Here is a 17,559-nt window from a genome sequence, read left to right as displayed (position 1 = left end):
TTACCTTTTCATTAGTACCAATCGCTTTGCTAGGCTTAATTACTATTGCTCGTCAACTTTTTCAATTATTTCACAACTTCTATCTCTCTTCGATATTTTTACTCAACAAACAACATACAGACTAGTCAACATTATACATTAATAAACACTGTGATCACCTTTTTCTCTCTCGCCTTTCCTTAGTACCCTGTACAGGGTTTGAGACATCACCTTACGCAAACCTGTTTACGAGTTATATATTTCTGTTCTACCCCGTTGAGATTTGAAACGTCTCCTTCTGAAGCTCCCTTTAGCCAGGACTCTAAGCACAAATTTTTCTTCACTCAATATTTTCCGTTACTTAAAAATTATCACAATCCCATCCCCTTCATTTGCCATTCCCCTTAGTCTACTGAACATTTGTTCGCTAATCGACTCAAAGCCTTCGGTATCGACTTCTCCTCCAATCCGACCACTTTGCCTTTTGTCTGCAGAGCACCCGGGGAAACTGGGCAGTGTTTTTGATAAAAGGGGGACCTGCCCACCATCTCGGTTCTTCTTGCAAGTTTATTTCTATCTGCCGCTCTCCACAGGAAAACCCGCGATCTTCCGTCTAACAGTGAAGGATGCCCGATCACCCGAAAATCTGGAGAAAAACTAGTTTGGATCTTTTCCAACCATTCTCTGCTATCATGTGAGCATATGGCCCTTTGGGTATTATGAATGCAATGGATGGGGATGCAGAATAACTCTGACACCTAATAATGGAACCAACTCAGGAAGATGGCAAAGGTGCTGTTTTAATAACAATTATCTAAAACAGGGAGTTAAAATGGACATCAACAGACGTTTGCTTGAGCTCTCAATGCATTTCTCATAAAAACAGCCTTATATGCAAAAAATAAATCAGATGTGACATCATACTATGTGACAAATGAGAAAAACCTATGAAGGATTGTTATAGGTTCAAGGGGAACATCTAAGTATACTTTCAATAAGTGGTGGGATTGTGATTGGTTATCTACTGTCAGGTGGACAACTTATGTCTACCTCTAAAAAATGTAATCTTCAACACTATTATGTACACAGTATATCATTGGCTCTCAAACTATAAGGGCCTTAATTATACAGCCCTCTATAATTTGTTGGCACGGTTGTGCCATGTCTTGAACATTTGGTTCATTTAGCAGCACATAAGCTCAGTCCCAGGTGCCAGGAGGTGGACTTGACTTTACCTCCTCATGCAATTAGACCAACATCTCTCATCACCCATGCCTTCTGCCATGAAGATTGTCTTTTCACTTGGCCTTGCAAAGTATTCTTGTCTCTGGGAATATATGGGAGTGCGAGCATGCATTTTCATTGTTCTAGCACTCTACGCACAACTCTATTTCCATCCTTGGCTCATATGACAGGAGACCACAATTTCGTCCATTTTGCAGCATTTAAATTTCTTAAATGAATAAAACTTGCCATGCTTGGTGTTCTTTCTTTGCACCTTAACCAGGGATGATTCAATTTCTCACATTCACTGACTTCAAGAATAGATAACCGGCCTTGGCTGCCTCAGCTTTGACACCAGGCCAGACAGACTCGCCATTTGTTTCCACAATCTCATCTTATTCTTACTGCAACACGGTTCTCAGCCCTTTCCTCTCCATGGGTTCGGGCTTACCAAATTCATGACACTGCGCCTGCAGTCTATTCACTACATATAGCCAGCTTCTATAATCACTTAGTCTACTTGCATTTCAGCATGTGTACAGTTATTGAATGGCTTGCATTTTCTGCAATGCTTCGCACGCGTGTAATCTTCTCTTCGCATATGAACGTTTACTCGATTCTTAATTTCATCATCAGTTTCTGTAAGATCCATGCATTCTCTTCAGCCAATATTCTCAGGGTGTTACGCTCGTCTTTCGTGACATCCCCAGCTCCTCTTTTTGCTCCTTTTCATATTCCTTCAGTGGGTTCCTCCCACAGATTGTTGTCTCTTCGGGGATACATTTGATAGGGCTTTCTCATATGATACCTTCTTTTGAATACTAGCCGTGGTGTGGTCACAACTGCTGGTATCAAGCATGGCACAATCTCCAACATACAGGAGGTAGGGAGGCAGACTTTCCTGCTGAAGCAAGTAACTATTCCTCTACAGAACCCTGCCAATAGTAAACATGCCAGGTTTCCATTACAACACAGGTCCTATTATAGCAGCGGATCACTCCCAATGGCCCCTGTGGATGGTTAGAAGACAGAGTTTGCTTCTGCCTTTGGGAGCTTTCCCTTCAACCCACAACTGAAGGACTTTAGAAAGGACTGCTCTCTTAGCAGGGGTCAACAACATTTTCAGGATGGTTCAAGAGGAGTCCAGATGATTCAAAGAAGTACTGGTAGAACGCTTCCTTTATAGGCAGAAGTCCCCAGGTTATTGGACTAAGGATAGCCTGCTTAAGGGGTCCAATCCTTAACTTGAAATGTGTGAATTTGTCCTTACGATGTCACAACCAAAGTTCTCTGCTCCAGAAGAAGGGGAGGGGGCAGGAAAGAGAGGCAGAGAGAATCAAGATGGCAGAACCCTCCTAGTGCAGATCTTTTTCTGGCTAATAACCCCATCCCCTTTCCTTCTCAATACGATCAAAGGCCTTTAGAAATGCAGCAACATGGTGTGAGGCCGGGCTCTCTGTGAATGGGTGTGCCTCTTGGTTTCTGCTGTCAGACCTGTGTCCTTGTGTGTGGCTGTCCCAGGGTGTTGCCTGCCCTTACAAAGGAACAAAGAGAGACACCCCGCCAGGCTACCTTCCTTTCAGTCAATCTGGGGGAATTCAAATAACCCTTCCACAGCTGAAGTGGGCCAACAGGTCTGACACATGCGCAATATCAATTTAATGTGGCTCGGATAACTCTGAGAGACGCTGGCCACCATACCCTCTGGTATGGATTATGTTTATAGTTTTATATGCCACCAGGACAACATCTTGAGCGTTTTGTAGTTTTTGGTACAGGGGTGCATATCTTAAATGTAGCTCCAGTGCTGCACCGACTTGGATATCACTGCAGCTGTCAAGAGGGCTCCTTTGGCCTCTGAACCTGCTCTGTGCCATTGGCATGGAGCTTATTACAGGGGAATCTAATTAGCAGATTTCCTTTTCAGAGATGGCATTGCCTGCATCATTTTATTATTTAATACATATAAAAGAACAGGGCTTTGACACCCTTGCCAGGTGGCAGTTCATTACACTCGCATCAGCCCTACCTAGCATAGTGAATAGTGAAACTGCCTTTTTTGGTATTTATTAAATAATACAGTGATGCAGGTAATTCCATCTCTGAAAAGGAAATCTGCTAATCAGACTCCCCTTTAATAAGATCCATGCCAAAAGTCTGGTGTGTACTTGTGCCCGGCTGCATCAATAACCGGATTTGCAGGACCTGCTCTAGTAAGGGCACAGAGCAGGTTCGCATTGGAAGCAAGATGACATGGAGCAACACAGTTTCGATCCCCGGGTCTGCACCTAGAAACCTCTGGGTATTAAGTGCACTATAAATAACATATCATATCATACGAGAGTTAGTCCCTTGTTCACACAGCGTTTTCCAAAGGGTTTTTCCATTTTAAAACGCGTGTGTGAATTAGGCCCTTCGGCTAAAATTCATAATCATGTCCTCTTGTCCTGTCTTATGTTTCTGCACAACGTGCTCACAAATCACCAGCTAGTTGCCATTGTGGTCTAAAAACAGCAAACATATATGTTATAGAAGTATTTCTTCCACTAGCGTTGTTACTTGAACCCCTTTGTCAGTAAGAAGGAAAAGGAGATATACCATTCGGAGAACATTATGACTACTTCTTGTGGTCAGCAACGGCATTGCAGGCAAAGCTGTACCAGAGTATCAATGTTGCTAATCGAAACATGTGCTATTTATCACACTCAGCGTAACTGCACCAGTCAAAATACCCAAATAACGTAATGAGTTCATAGATAGATGAATTTCACTTTTGTATTCAGGAAGGGTGAGAGATTACAGTTTAGAAGGAACGATTTTGGAGGGCACAAAGCAACACGATTTGGATTAATTATGCATCAAGAGTCGATTTAATATAAACAATGGTGATGGATTATTCTAACACCATATGACCTTGCTTATTTTTTAACATTAAGAGCCTTGTTAATAGTGAGTCGGTATTAGCGCAGGTAATACTGCCAAACTCGTTTTCCACTATGGAATGTGGTAATGAGAAGGGGCAAATTAACAAGGGGGGGTCCTGGGAGTCCCTCTGCCAGACATTAGTCCTGGTTACGAGAGTCTTTAGCTCACTATCTTTCACAGAGAAGAAATATCCCAAACATATCAGTCTTTGTCCTGCCCTGGGGCAGTCCAGCACCAAATGCTAGGCAATTCTCCTCTGAACAAGAGTACCAACAGAAACCCCAGACACGGGTTTCGGTCTGGTTGGACATCATCAGTAGGGAGGAGCTGTGCCTCTCTAAGAATAGTGAGGAAAGGGTCCACGCCTGGATTCCCCTAGAAACTTAGGGTCAGACCGAAACACGTGTCTGGGGTTTCTGTTGGTACTCTTGTTCAGAGGAGAATTGCCTAGCATTTCGGTGCTGGACTGCCCCAGGGCAGGACAAAGACTGATATGTTTGGGATATTTCTTCTCTGTGAAAGATAGTGAGCTAAAGACTCTGGGTAAGTCTCTCGTAACCAGGACTAATGTCTGGCAGAGGGACTCCCAGGCCCATCCCCACTTGTTAATTTGCGTAATGAGAAGGGTCTGCATCATTTAGAGCCCCATGCAGTAATCGTTTGTGTGCAGGGAATGTGCCACACACAAAACCGAACATATTGTTACATTTCATTTGTGAAACTCTAAATTTGCTGGTTTGCTAAAAGTGGTGATATTTAATTTACCATACTTTAGTGTACCACCATATCACACTCTTAATGAGGACTGAAGAGAGACACTACAGTCTTTGCATAATTGCTCACAAATAGTGCGAATAAAAGCAGCCACACATGAAGCAATAAAGAAAAGTCACGCCTTTAGTGTTAAATGACCTGTACATTCTGACCACTGCAGGTAGGGAATTTGAATGAGGAGGACGGAAGACGTTGAGTGATTTAACCACCTGGTAGTTTTGCCGGACGCGTTGGCACATGCAGTTGTATGAATACCACACACCGTGGGTAATAATAAGCAGCGCTCAGATACCTGAGGGTTCGTAGCGCTATATAAATGCCTAATTATTATTATTATTTATTATTATAACTGGAACTGGATCATCTGACACACTAGTGCTAAAAACTTAACAAATGCTTAGATAATGAAGAATAAAGCAAGCAGGTGTTGGACCAATACGCATTATTTAGAAATGTTTGCACCAAAGCAAAAATAAAACAAAAGTGGTGATGGCTGGAATGTTTAAAGTTAATCGCAACCTCTGACATTGCTCTGGAAAACCCTCCACGCCATCATTCTTCAGCCTGCCAAGATATTACTGAAAGGGGAAGGGCCATCTGAAAATTAGGCGTGGTGTCTCCCCAAAGGGGAGTCCATCGCAAGCTGCTGGATCACATCTCTTCTGCGCAAGACTATAAGCAAGCCCGGATATTTTTCAGCATCATCAGCGAGGTGTGGTTAGTCCATCGCAAGCTGCTGGATCACATGCCTTCTGCGCGAGACTATAAGCAAGCCCGGATATGTTTCAGCATTATCAGCGAGGTGTGGTTAGTCCATCGCAAGCTGCTGGATCACATCCCTTCTGCGCGAGACTATAAGCAAGCCCGGATATTTTTCAGCATCATCAGCGAGGTGTGGTTAGTCCATCGCAAGCTGCTGGATCACATGCCTTCTGCGCGAGACTATAAGCAAGCCCGGATATGTTTCAGCATCATCAGCGAGGTGTGGTTAGTCCATCGCCAGCTGCTGGATCACATCTCTTCTGTGCAAGACTATAAGCAAGCCCGGATATGTTTCAGCATCATCAGCGAGGTGTGGTTAGTCCATCGCAAGCTGCTGGATCACATCCCTTCTGTGCGAGACTATAAGCAAGCCCGGATATGTTTCAGCATCATCAGCGAGGTGTGGTTAGTCCATCGCAAGCTGCTGGATCACATCCCTTCTGCGCGAGACTATAAGCAAGCCCGGATATGTTTTAGAATCATCAGCGAGGTGAGGTTAGTCCATCGCAAGCTGCTGGATCACATCCCTTCTGCGCGAGACTATAAGCAAGCCCGGATATGTTTCCGCATCATCAGCGAGGTGTGGTTAGTCCATCGCAAGCTGCTGGATCACATGCCTTCTGCGCGAGACTATAAGCAAGCCCGGATATGTTTTAGAATCATCAGCGAGGTGAGGTTAGTCCATCGCAAGCTGCTGGATCACATCCCTTCTGCGCGAGACTATAAGCAAGCCCGGATATGTTTTAGAATCATCAGCGAGGTGAGGTTAGTCCATCGCAAGTTGCTGGATCACATCCCTTCTTCATAAGCAAGACGGGATGTGTTTCAACATCATCAGCAAGGTGTAGTTTGGCCCCTAAGACTTTTAGATTATACAGATTGGTGCAAAACCCGGTTGGTCCATTCGCTATTATACAAGCAGAACAATTGGTGCTAAATGCATTTGCACCATTTTTTGCAGTAGGGTACATTTGTTATAACCTGGCCCCATGAGGTAAGTAGGACAGGGTTGGTCCGGGCTGTTGTCAACAGATTACGCATTGTTATATGTAATTCACTCTGGGAAGGCCATTTTGAAAAGCTCTTTATGGTTTTCCTGAATTTCTGTGGTTCTTCTTGTTGCTTAGGGACTGAAGGAGGATAGTTCCAAAGTTGCGGCTGCTAAAGAATGAACACATTTCCACTGGCGCGGGTCACGTGGGCTGTGGTAGGCTGGCGGTCGCTGCTGTTGGTGATTTGAGCATCTGATTGGGTAGTTGTGAAGGTGAAGCGGATCAGGTATTTGAGCCTTTGAGCAGGGTTACTAAATAAAAAAATGTCGTTGGGATATGATTCTTTGGTTGAAGGGCAACCAGTGGAGTGGTTTCAGTACCGGGGTAATGAGGTGTTTTATTGATAGGCTTAGTGTCAATCTCGCCACCTTGTTCTGGGAATACACTAGGGAATAATGGGTCTACAGGATAGGAAGGATGCTTTGGACTGAAAATGCTGGCCAGTGCAAAAGGGAATTTGGAATGTGGAAAGTTATGACGCGGCGGAGAAGTTTGTGGTCGCTGCTGGGGTGTTCACTTCATCTGGGGGAACCCTACTATCTCATGCCGCCCTCCTTAACACGCAGAGCAGCCCAGGAAACAACCCGTCATGCCGGTAGTTGTCACAGCCAGTGCCACTATGACACATCCCATCATTCTATTTTCACCCACTTGGGAATACTGATAAGCCATCATCTGTGACTAGCAGCACATACCCAAGCTTGTTGTTACCTGGTGTGCCCTGCACACAGCACACAGACTAAATGGCTGACTTATGCACTTCTGCCCACGGCTGTCCTGCTCCTGTGTACTTGCGCTCTATTGGGATGGTTCATTGAACCAATCCCAGAAATCAGAAGCTTCAAGGTGTGTTCATCGATGAAGTGGGATGCACCCACAATAAACTGCCAGACTGCTTCAGAGACCATACATCCTAACCGTCTGTTGCATTAGGGTCAGTGCAGCTGGGTGCTATTAGGGGTAGCAATGCTCCAGAGAGTTGGCATGATGAGGCCAGAGTCACAGGATTTTTTGTAGGAAAATGCGAACAGTAGCCTGTAAGGACTAATCCGAATCTATCAAGTTCGGTGACAAACTTACACTGAGGGCATGGGCGGCTCAACTGCATTGCTTGGCATCCTGGGGAGAACTCATGCTAAGAGCGTATACATGTGAGATCCTTCCAGAAAGTCAGAGCTTCTTTGCCTGGAGCTGTGTAAGAGCAGGCCTCTAGGCTTCAGCCCATAGCAGGACTTAGGGGGTCATTAGAAGTTGGGCGGTATCCCGGGGGTAAATACGCCGGGATACTGCCCAACGAACACAAATAGTGTTACCGAATCTCAGTCCGCGCGCAATGAGCGCCGGTTCCCGAGTTGCAGGAGAGGGGGATGAAGTTCCAGTCCGTTAGCACAGTGAGTAGAGCGCTCGCTTTCACATCTGTGCAGAGCCTCCTGACGAAGGTTCGAATCCCGGCAAGGCCAAATTCAGCCTTTCATCCTTCAGAGGTCGATAAATGAGCACCACACACCCTGGGTAAGAATAAGCAGTGATCAGATGCCTGAGGCTTCGTTGCGCTGTACACATGATAAATTATTATAATTGGGTTCACTGGACTCAATGGGGCATATTGGGTGCAATTTGCACCACGTTAACAGCGCCGCAAATGGGCGGAAACTCGACAGATTGATTTCTGGCGTAAAGCTGGGCAACTTTCCGCCCAACCCATAGTTGGGCGGAGCGGTAATGCGACGGTAATAGCATTACTTCCGCATTTTAACCACTCTCTGCACAATTTATGATGAGGCCCTAGTGTCCCAGTGGCACCACTCCAGTTCTCAATGTGGATACCCTTTTTCAGGGCTGCAGACCGTACCCCCCAGACTTTGTCAGTAAACATGCATTGTATCCCGTGAATCAGAGGCTAGCTGGCCTAGCTTCTCCGTTGTAAAGTCTGCCTATTTTAACCCCAAACCCTCTTGCAGTAGATCCCTAAATGCATGTATAGAGTGAGTAAGCACTCTAAAAGGGCTGATAGGCCAGAATGTTACGCGTTCCTTTGTAAGGCTTCCCTCCATTTATCATGGCCCCTGCCACATGTAAGCTTTGCTTTTGAAATGTATTTCCAGGTTCCTCTATACACTCTTAGACTGTTCACGCTGAACTCTGTGGGCCTTGCCTTCGAGCAGTCCTTGGCATGTATGGGTGACCCTCTGACCAAGTCATTGGCCCTCATTACGAGTTTGGAGGTAGCCATGCCGCTTTGGCGGGTCCGGTAATTCCCATTCTGGGGACCGGGTCCCGGTGCATCCCCATTGCCATTTGAGTAGACTGAAGATTAATAATTGCGCTTGTGATATATGTTTGGAACTGTTTTGTGTGCTTACTCATTTCGTTTTTTAGAATATTTTAGTCATGTCATTGTCATGATTCATTTTCTCTAGTATGTGAATAATATGTAAATAAACATGTTAAACAGTCTTTGTATTTGAATGTGTATATGTGTTACATTGCAGCCTGCAATATCCTTGTGAAAGCCTGTAAATAATAGCTTTCTGTGAGACTTTACAGCCATTAACTGATAACCTGTTTATGGTAGTATGTTTATTTTGTAACTGCTAGAGTTTAACACATGAGAACAAACATCTGCATGGTATTACTTATTTTAAAGCACAAACAAAACCGTTTCAGATACATTTTTATTAAACTACTTAAACTATTTTACTGCAAAAAATTAAAAGGTGCATATTAGTTTTTAATCCAAACAGATTATAAATTGATATGTATCAGCAACTGGATGATCTCTTGCATTGGATTAACCTTAAGTACAAAGGAAGAGCATGCTTGTCCTTTTTGCATAGAGTTCCATAATAGCCTGCCACGTAAGAGGTTAAGCAAGAGTATTAAGGAGGGTGACATGGTATGGCAATCTATTACGTAAAAAAATATTTTACAAGACACCGCATTCCATTTGGGGGATCGGCACTCTTAATGTTTTGGTAACTTTGTGCACCCACCATGATTGTATAACCACTTCGGAATTATGTTAGTGTGTGTGATATTATATGTGTGCTTTGGGAATGTCCTTTGCAACATGTACTTGGACATTGGTTCCTACTGAGGGTTACTCAAATCAGGAGTCCAAACCCTCTTTAGTTAATGTAGTTTGGGTCCTCTTATAGATCATAACCTTCATTGTCAGCTATCTACGTTTTAATGGTTGAGGGGGTCCTTTTGATGTCTTTGAGAACATAGTCCTAAACTGATATCTTTCCCAGGGTTGGCATATTCGGGTGACTATTGTTTTTTTGGCAGCAGTGATTAGGATATATTTGTTGCTAGGGTGAAACATGTTTTCAGGGCTTTCCTGAAACTTGGTAACTGCCACTGAGAGAGATGTTTTGTGAGATAGCAGCTGCAGGAGGTGCATCCCCTATACCTGCTTTGCGAAAGGTGGGTAACCTGAGTAGTGTTGCTTTTGATGACTTTAATGTGTGCTCCCGGGCGCACCTTTTAGTAAGCTCGTGTGCAATTCATGCTTGTCTCCTTGGACATATTTGTATGTAAATCGGAAGGACAGAAATGTACTACAAACAGCAGTGAGCCAGTAACAGGAGCAAACCGCTGAGGCGATGTGTTCTCAGGGTTCATTCCGTACACCTTGCAGTCCACCCATGAGGTCCGGCGACCATACTAGTCCATGGGGATGTGTATATTCCGGATGAGACATGGCAAATAAGTGTTCCGATGTATATTTCTTTTAAAATGTCTGATAGTGGAATATCATTTCAAAATGGTGGTTGGAAGAAGTATTTTTGCCCCTAAGATCATTTAGGGTATACGCTTAAGGCCTGGATTCAAGGGTACTCCTAGAATGTGTGTGATGTCGAATTGGAAAGTACATGCCACCAAAGAATGTGGTCAGGCTAGAGGTGATGACGCATTGTCCAGATTCTCATTGATTGTTTCTGTTTTGTCACTATAGCGTATGAGTGTGTTGTGGCACATGTAGGCTGTTAGTGGTATTTAGGTATGAGGTTGTGTGATCTTAAGAAACATATGGGTGCAGTGTGCATGGTTGTAGAAGGTGAGGTCAAAGGAGGAAATGACGGGGGCTCTAGTGGGGAGGTATGTTTTGAGGGGGAGCATCGGGAAACCACAGTTGATGTGTTGTGCTCCTGAATGGTCGATGGTAACACCTACATAAGAAAAAAGAAGACTGGTAGGAGGATGTTCCATTACAACTTCCAGTTGTAGATGGCCGGTTGTTAGGAAAGATTTCTCTAAGAGCAATTTTTCCCTCCGTATTATGGGCCCCCAACTTTTTGCTTTTATTTGACTGACCTAGCCTGCCTTTTCCCAGTGGACCCCAGCCTTCAGCTGTACTCCCCCGGGCTTTTGATCATTTCTTATTGGGAAACTGACACATCCTTCAGAAAGTCAGTACTGGGAAGCCATGTTTCCCTTAGTCATTGACTATGTTGCCATTGCTTGATAACTTTTTACCTGTGCACCAAATACCTTACTGTACTGCACACAGGGTTCTTTTCCTTTTATGGCCCTAGACACCCTCTAAGGATTCTTGGTGTTTATACAAGTGTGCCTAGGGAGAACTGGTGGCAGCAGTTTACTTTACTGGTATCTTTACTTATTGTTATTAAACCATACCACGTTTATCGTGTTTAGTCCCACAAAGTCTTTTGTTCTGTCCTCTGGCCACCTTGTCCATAGCCTTCACCCAGGTTGAGCTGACCTGGGACTTCCTTATTTGGGCATGCAGCCTCCCGTAAAAACGTAATCTTTCACAGGCTCCTGCATGTCACATATGCTAGTGCCCAGGAAGAGGACTGGGACTGTCTGGGACCAATCCACATTACTGGTACCAGGATTTCTGGTGTGCTTGAATGACTGAGACCACTCTGGGCCATGATTGGCCCATGCCTGGCGTGCATGCAAGAGAGCAGATCTTCCATTGGTTATCCCAGATTTGAGCACAGAATGAATCTTGGATAAGAGAAGGGGCTCTGCATCCATTCCAGGCCAATCATCTGAGGTTCACTCCAAACTACAGAAGGAGCCAAGTATTCTGAAATGCTGAAGCAGACCCTTGGAACGGCTGGAGATGCACTTGAAGTTTAGGCACTCAGAGCCTGCTGCTGTCCCGTCGGACCCCTGCTTTTGTCATCGATCCTTTGGAGTAGTGGCAACAACTACTCTCCGCACCTCCTGATTACCCACCAAAAGAGCCTTCTCAGAATTGTTCCTGGGCCATTCAGTGAACTGACCAGCTCCACCCCGGGGTATCGGATAGGTGCGCCACCGTCCCAAGTTGACACACGAGACTTAGCAAATCGTTAACTTGTGTTCCTTGGCCCTCTCCCACAAAATGTCATGGTCCTACTTCCTCTGGGTCTAGAACAAAGTGAGTGTGCCTGGCTGCAAGCCTTTGTGATTCCTATATCCCTACATTGTGATGGCCGTCACTGTAGGTGCTTTGTCTATCCTGTGCCATAGCTGCTGAAAGCTGGATCGCTGAGAAACTGCACAGCTCGAACCTACAAGTGACCTCAACTAAACTGGCAAAGTTTGGTCCGACCTGTGTCGATGGGTGGTGGGTGCTTGCTTCACTTACCGGTGGCCGATGGCACAGCCGATACAGTTTTACACACGAGAATCCCTTAAAAGATCCTCACTTGGCTGGCCTAGCTTACTCTCCCTACCTATTCCCAAATGTCGAACATCACTCTACCTGCAAGGGTAAACCCTACTCGAATAAAGGAACCTCATTCTTCATCATCTCAAGCCCCTACCTGAAGTGTTACAGCTCCTTGAAGAGGTACCGTTTTCGCTCTTGATCACGACCGCTTGATGTAAACGCACTGCTGTAGTTTTGGGCGCAAGACTCCCCACTTCGTAGGGTTGGACTGCTTAAGTTGGTTCCATCTGATAATGTACACGCAAATATGTTGCCTAGCAAAAAAGTCACCGAAAGTCCCCACAAATGTTTTTGCAGGGACATTATCGCATTGAACATGATACTCCCACAACCCCTCCTCTCCTTGACCCCATGCATATGGTCACCATATATAATGTTGCCACAACCTTTTCCCAGCAACATTATGCATGATGACCATATATATGGGGATATACTACCAGATACCCTGAAGTTAAGGTTTGATTTCTGAAGATCACCCATGCAATACTTGTGCAAACTCCCCTTCTCTTAGAGGTTGTGGATATGTTTTCCCTCATCTTGAATTAGGCTAAAAGCAATTGTATATATGTACCTTAGTGATACACTTGTGTAGTAATTGTTTCTTATTACAGTGCTTATTCATGTTTGATTATAAGGTCTATTATAAATGTATATGCATTTTTGATATACACCGTCGAAGAGTAATCTGTGGCTCATTAATGTGTGTACTCATTGTGGGCTTCCGATCCCTCCTGAGAATTAGGGCCTCATTACAAGCTTACCAGCACCGTTGTTTCTTGACCAGCACACTACAACACTGTTGGGTGGGTGCTCTTCAGCCCAGCAGGTCTCACCTGCCGGGCAGACCGGCACCCGCCCGCAGAAGTTCACGGAGCACCGGCACCGTTATTACCGGTGCCAGTGTTTCTGTGGTCCCCACTCCCATAGAGTCCTGTGGGTCTCTATGGGAATGGAGAACAACATTTTACCGGCACCTCACTTCCCTGCTGCCGGGGTTGTAAGTCAGACGCTGGTTAATATTTATGGGTCCGGCAGCAACCGGCTGGTATCACTGGCACGGTTACAGCCGGACCCGTAATGAGGCCCTTAGTCTTGATCGCCACTGAGTTACCTTGATTGGTCTGGCTTGTCCAGATGGTTCCCCTGTTTCACTAAACTAGGATAGCTTCTAAACTTCTATCCACCAGTTCAGAGTTTAGAAATCCATCTTCACACCAGTGATGATCGAATTGTTGAGAGTGATGGAGATTACTTAGTAGCCTCTTTTTGTAGGGGTCTGCAGCTTGCGGGTCACCAGATATTTTGGACTCTGACTCCCGGGATCCCTCACAACTGATAATTAGGGCTAGGGCTGGTGCCGTTGATAGTTGTATTCCAAAACAAGTAGCGCGCCAAAGGTCGCAGCCCCAAGACAGTATTAGTAGAGCTGTTGCCCCTCTCTTTCCTGACACCCCCACACCAAGATCAAAATGGGTTCCAGTCCTCTTATTAAGCCATCTTATCCAAAGCCTAATAGGGAGCAGGCCATATACCACCTGTCTAAGTGATATTTACGGGTATGGCAATTTTGTCAAGGATCTGTTCAGTTCCTATGCGTCTGTGGCATCATTTGTCAGGATGAATCTAGGTGATCACTGCGCCACCCGTAACTGCGCCAACGAAAATAATGACGCCAATTACGGCGCAGTGCAGTGATCAAATAGATCACTTTAAAAACACTCCCCTACCTGACCCTCCCACCCCACTTACCTTCACGGCAGCACACTTCTGGGTACTCTGCCGACTCCCCCCTATCCCTGCGGCTGCGGTTCCTTGAAATTTTATTTTTTCCCTTTCTTGTCCCCCGCTTACCACAATGGTAAGTGGGGGGCACCCCTGCAATCCCTGAATCCCGTTACTACCCCCAAGGAGAGCGAGGGACAACCCCGCGAACCCCACTCTGCTTGGGGTCAGTAATGGGAGTCAGTATTTTGTGCGCCCCCAAAGTCGCAGTGACTGCAGGGGTGCACAAATGAGGGCGACATTATGGTACATTACCGTCATGATTGGTTTATTGTGTGCTATTTGAGGAGAATATGTAGGTTAGTGAAATGTAAATCTTGATGTTTTCCAAAAGCAATTATTGATTTACAATATGTTCTATTAGATTGCATGGACCCACTTTTGTTAAGAATGTCGATCCCACTTTTTTGTCAGGTTCTGCATTGTTTTGCAATAGATGGGGGTCTGCAGCCAGAGGTTCTCTATTTGTTTGAACTATGGCTCCTATGAATACACACCATTGACTATTGCAGCTACAGTTCATAGGAGTTGCAGTCCAAAACATCTGGAGAGACAAAGGTTGAATGCCCATGCATCTTCCACTGGATTTGTGTTAGCGACTCAATTCCTCCATCCTGGACTTTGGACTTTGAGCCCAAATTAAAGCAAAGACTAGTTCTTGCAAACATATTTTTTGTCTACTCTACTCTTGTAATGTCAGTGTCAGCACTGCTGATACCTTTAAGGCCAGAGGGGACTATAATTGTAATTGTTTGCAATTGTTTATTTGTAACACGTTTATATACAAGTGAAGTGCTTCAAAGCGGATCAAGGTGGGAAAGGAGAAAGGGAATACAGTCGTCCTTCTTAGCCTTGAAGATTTTGAATGATCTAACAACAATAACTAGCATGCTAGGCCAGAGGCATATCTACTAGTGAAGTGCTTGACAAAGGGGGAGGGGAGAAAAGTGGGGGGTGGAAGAGGGAAAGGAACATAGTGATCAATAAACTTCAGTACTGGCCTGGCGACATTTCACATGGCTTGGTGGTGGGTCATCCAATGCGCCTATGCATGAGTATTTCAAGCATGACCAAGCTAGGGAGGGGAGACAGAGGACTGGACAAACAGACTTGCTAGGCCTAGAACATTCAAGGTCGTGTAAGTGCACAGAACAGGAAGAGCGAGGGAGGGGACAAATGTGCTCAGTACAGCAGGGGCCAAGGTTAAGTGCAGAGTGGTTGCCCCTATCATGCAGCATGTTGCAGTAGTGCCAGGCACAGTGCAGAGGCCCAGAGGCAAGTGCAGGGCTGGCAGTGGAACCTGGGACCTGTGAGGCTCTGTAGGTGCACCAGGCGACCAGTCAGCTAACTGAACAGGTTGGGGAAGCGAAAGAAGGAGGCAAAGAAGCAAAGAGAAAGGAGGTTAGCAGGGAGAGGGGAGAGAAAGAGGAAGTGAAGCCGGAGGTCTTGGGGAGTTTCCAGAACTTGAGGAGTACCGGCTCAAAATGGAGAGAGGTAGGTAGGCTGTCTGAGCGGAAGGCACCTATAGAGAATAGGGATCTAGCCCTAAAACTCTCTTTGAAGAAATGGGTCACCTGGAGAGAGTTGGAGGAGGCCGAGCAGAAAGCTCTAGGAAAGTATTTGGGAAAAGAGCATTGTAGATAGTAAGGGCCCCAGCCCCGAAAAGCCTTGTGGACTATGCAGAGAGTCTTGAACTGCATACGTGCAGCCACGGGGAGCCAGTGGAGAGATTTCAGCTCCTGAGAGATGTGGCGCCTGGGCTTGAGGCCAAAGATAAGTCTCACACACTGTATCTGGCCCAGAGACACAGTTTGGCACCCCATAAAACATCCATCAGGACAAAGGCACAAGGCAGTGGGTTACCTGCAAGAATACAACCTCCAGAGTTAATCTTCCCTTTGCACCTCATGGTAGATGGCTTGTCCTTTGTGGTGCACTCCAACCTGTCACCCAGAGATTTGGGAGTTGTCTTTCTTCAGATAAAGGCCAGTTATCGCGAATTTTCTACCATCAGTATGACTACCAGCAGGGCTACAGGTGTGGTGAATGTGATATGATGTTGAGTTGAGGAGCTTCTCGCAATTTGAAACAATTCTATGGTTGGGTCTCTCATGTGGTTTTCTTAAAATCTCTTCAAGTAATGTAATGTGAAGTGGTCTTGTAGAGTTTAGGAGTTTTAGGATTTTAAAAGTCGGACAGTCTTACCTAAAAAGCAGGACACTGATTCCCAACAGTTGGGACACTTTCTGTTAACTGATGCTTCTCTCTGCTATGTGAAAAGGCACAGAGAGGACAGGTGCTGGTTGATGCTAGGCACCAGATACGTTCTGGAATCCAACACAAAGGTAAAATAAAACAAAAACAATGCAACAAACGTCCGTTTTGTATTGAGTCAGACGAGATTTAAAAAAGGGAGATTATACAAACAATCTTGGCTCAGAAGGAACAGAAGTACATCACTTGTGAAAACATACAGCAACAGAGGTCGTACAATAAGAGCAAGGCAGAACCTCAGGTCATTAATAAAGCAATATGCCCCGAGAGGTGGGGGCATTACCGACTCAGGTAATGCCCCTGCCGCAAGGGGCATATAGCTATTAGTACCCCGGCCCACAAAAACTGCATGACCGGGGCACTAAAAGCTTTTTTTTGTCCAGAAACGCTGCAACGTTTCGAAAATAAATAATTAAAAAGATGACAAAGAAAATGGCCGCCGGGAAAGGGAAAATGGAGTCCGTTTTCCCTTTCCATGACAGCCACCGGGAGTGGACGTGCTGGAAACAGAAGCGTTTCCAGCGTGTCCTCTAACGAAAAAAAAGAAGGTAAGTGCGGTTGGGAAGGCTGAAGGGAGGGGAAGGGGGAAAAAACGAAAAAAAAAAGTACCTGGGTCCCCGGTGTGGAACGATGGCAGCCTCCTGCTGTGTGGAGACTCGTAGCGGGCTATGAGTCTCCACGCGGCAGGAGGCTGCTATTGTCCCCCACAGGGGACCCAGGGATAGAAGGTAAGTGGGGTGGGGAGGGCAGGGAGGAGGGAGGAAATGGGAGGGGATGGGAGGTGAAAAAAAAAGCCTTACCTCAGTCCCCGGCGGGGGCGCGAATGTAACCTCTCAGCCGTGGGGATGCTCGGAGCGGGGATGGCTTCGAGCATCCTCATTGGCTGAGGGGCTGCCAACCCCCCCCCCCCCGCAGGGGACAAAGGCCGTGGAATCCCGACAGAGGGATTCCCGGCCTGGTAATGACTCAACGAGGGCCAATCAGAATGGCTCTTTCATTCTAATTGCGCCCTCGCCGGGTACTAATACAGGCACAACCAACAGCAAGGACTCTACCAATCAGAAAGTGTCTGTAGCTGAAAATCTGCAAGTCATT

Source organism: Ambystoma mexicanum, chromosome 6q, assembly GCF_040938575.1.
Source record: "Ambystoma mexicanum isolate Mex_15411 chromosome 6q, UKY_AmexF1_1, whole genome shotgun sequence".
NCBI lineage: Eukaryota > Metazoa > Chordata > Amphibia > Caudata > Ambystomatidae > Ambystoma > Ambystoma mexicanum.
The sequence above is the reverse complement of the archived record's forward strand: the minus strand, read 5'-3'. Positions refer to the sequence as shown.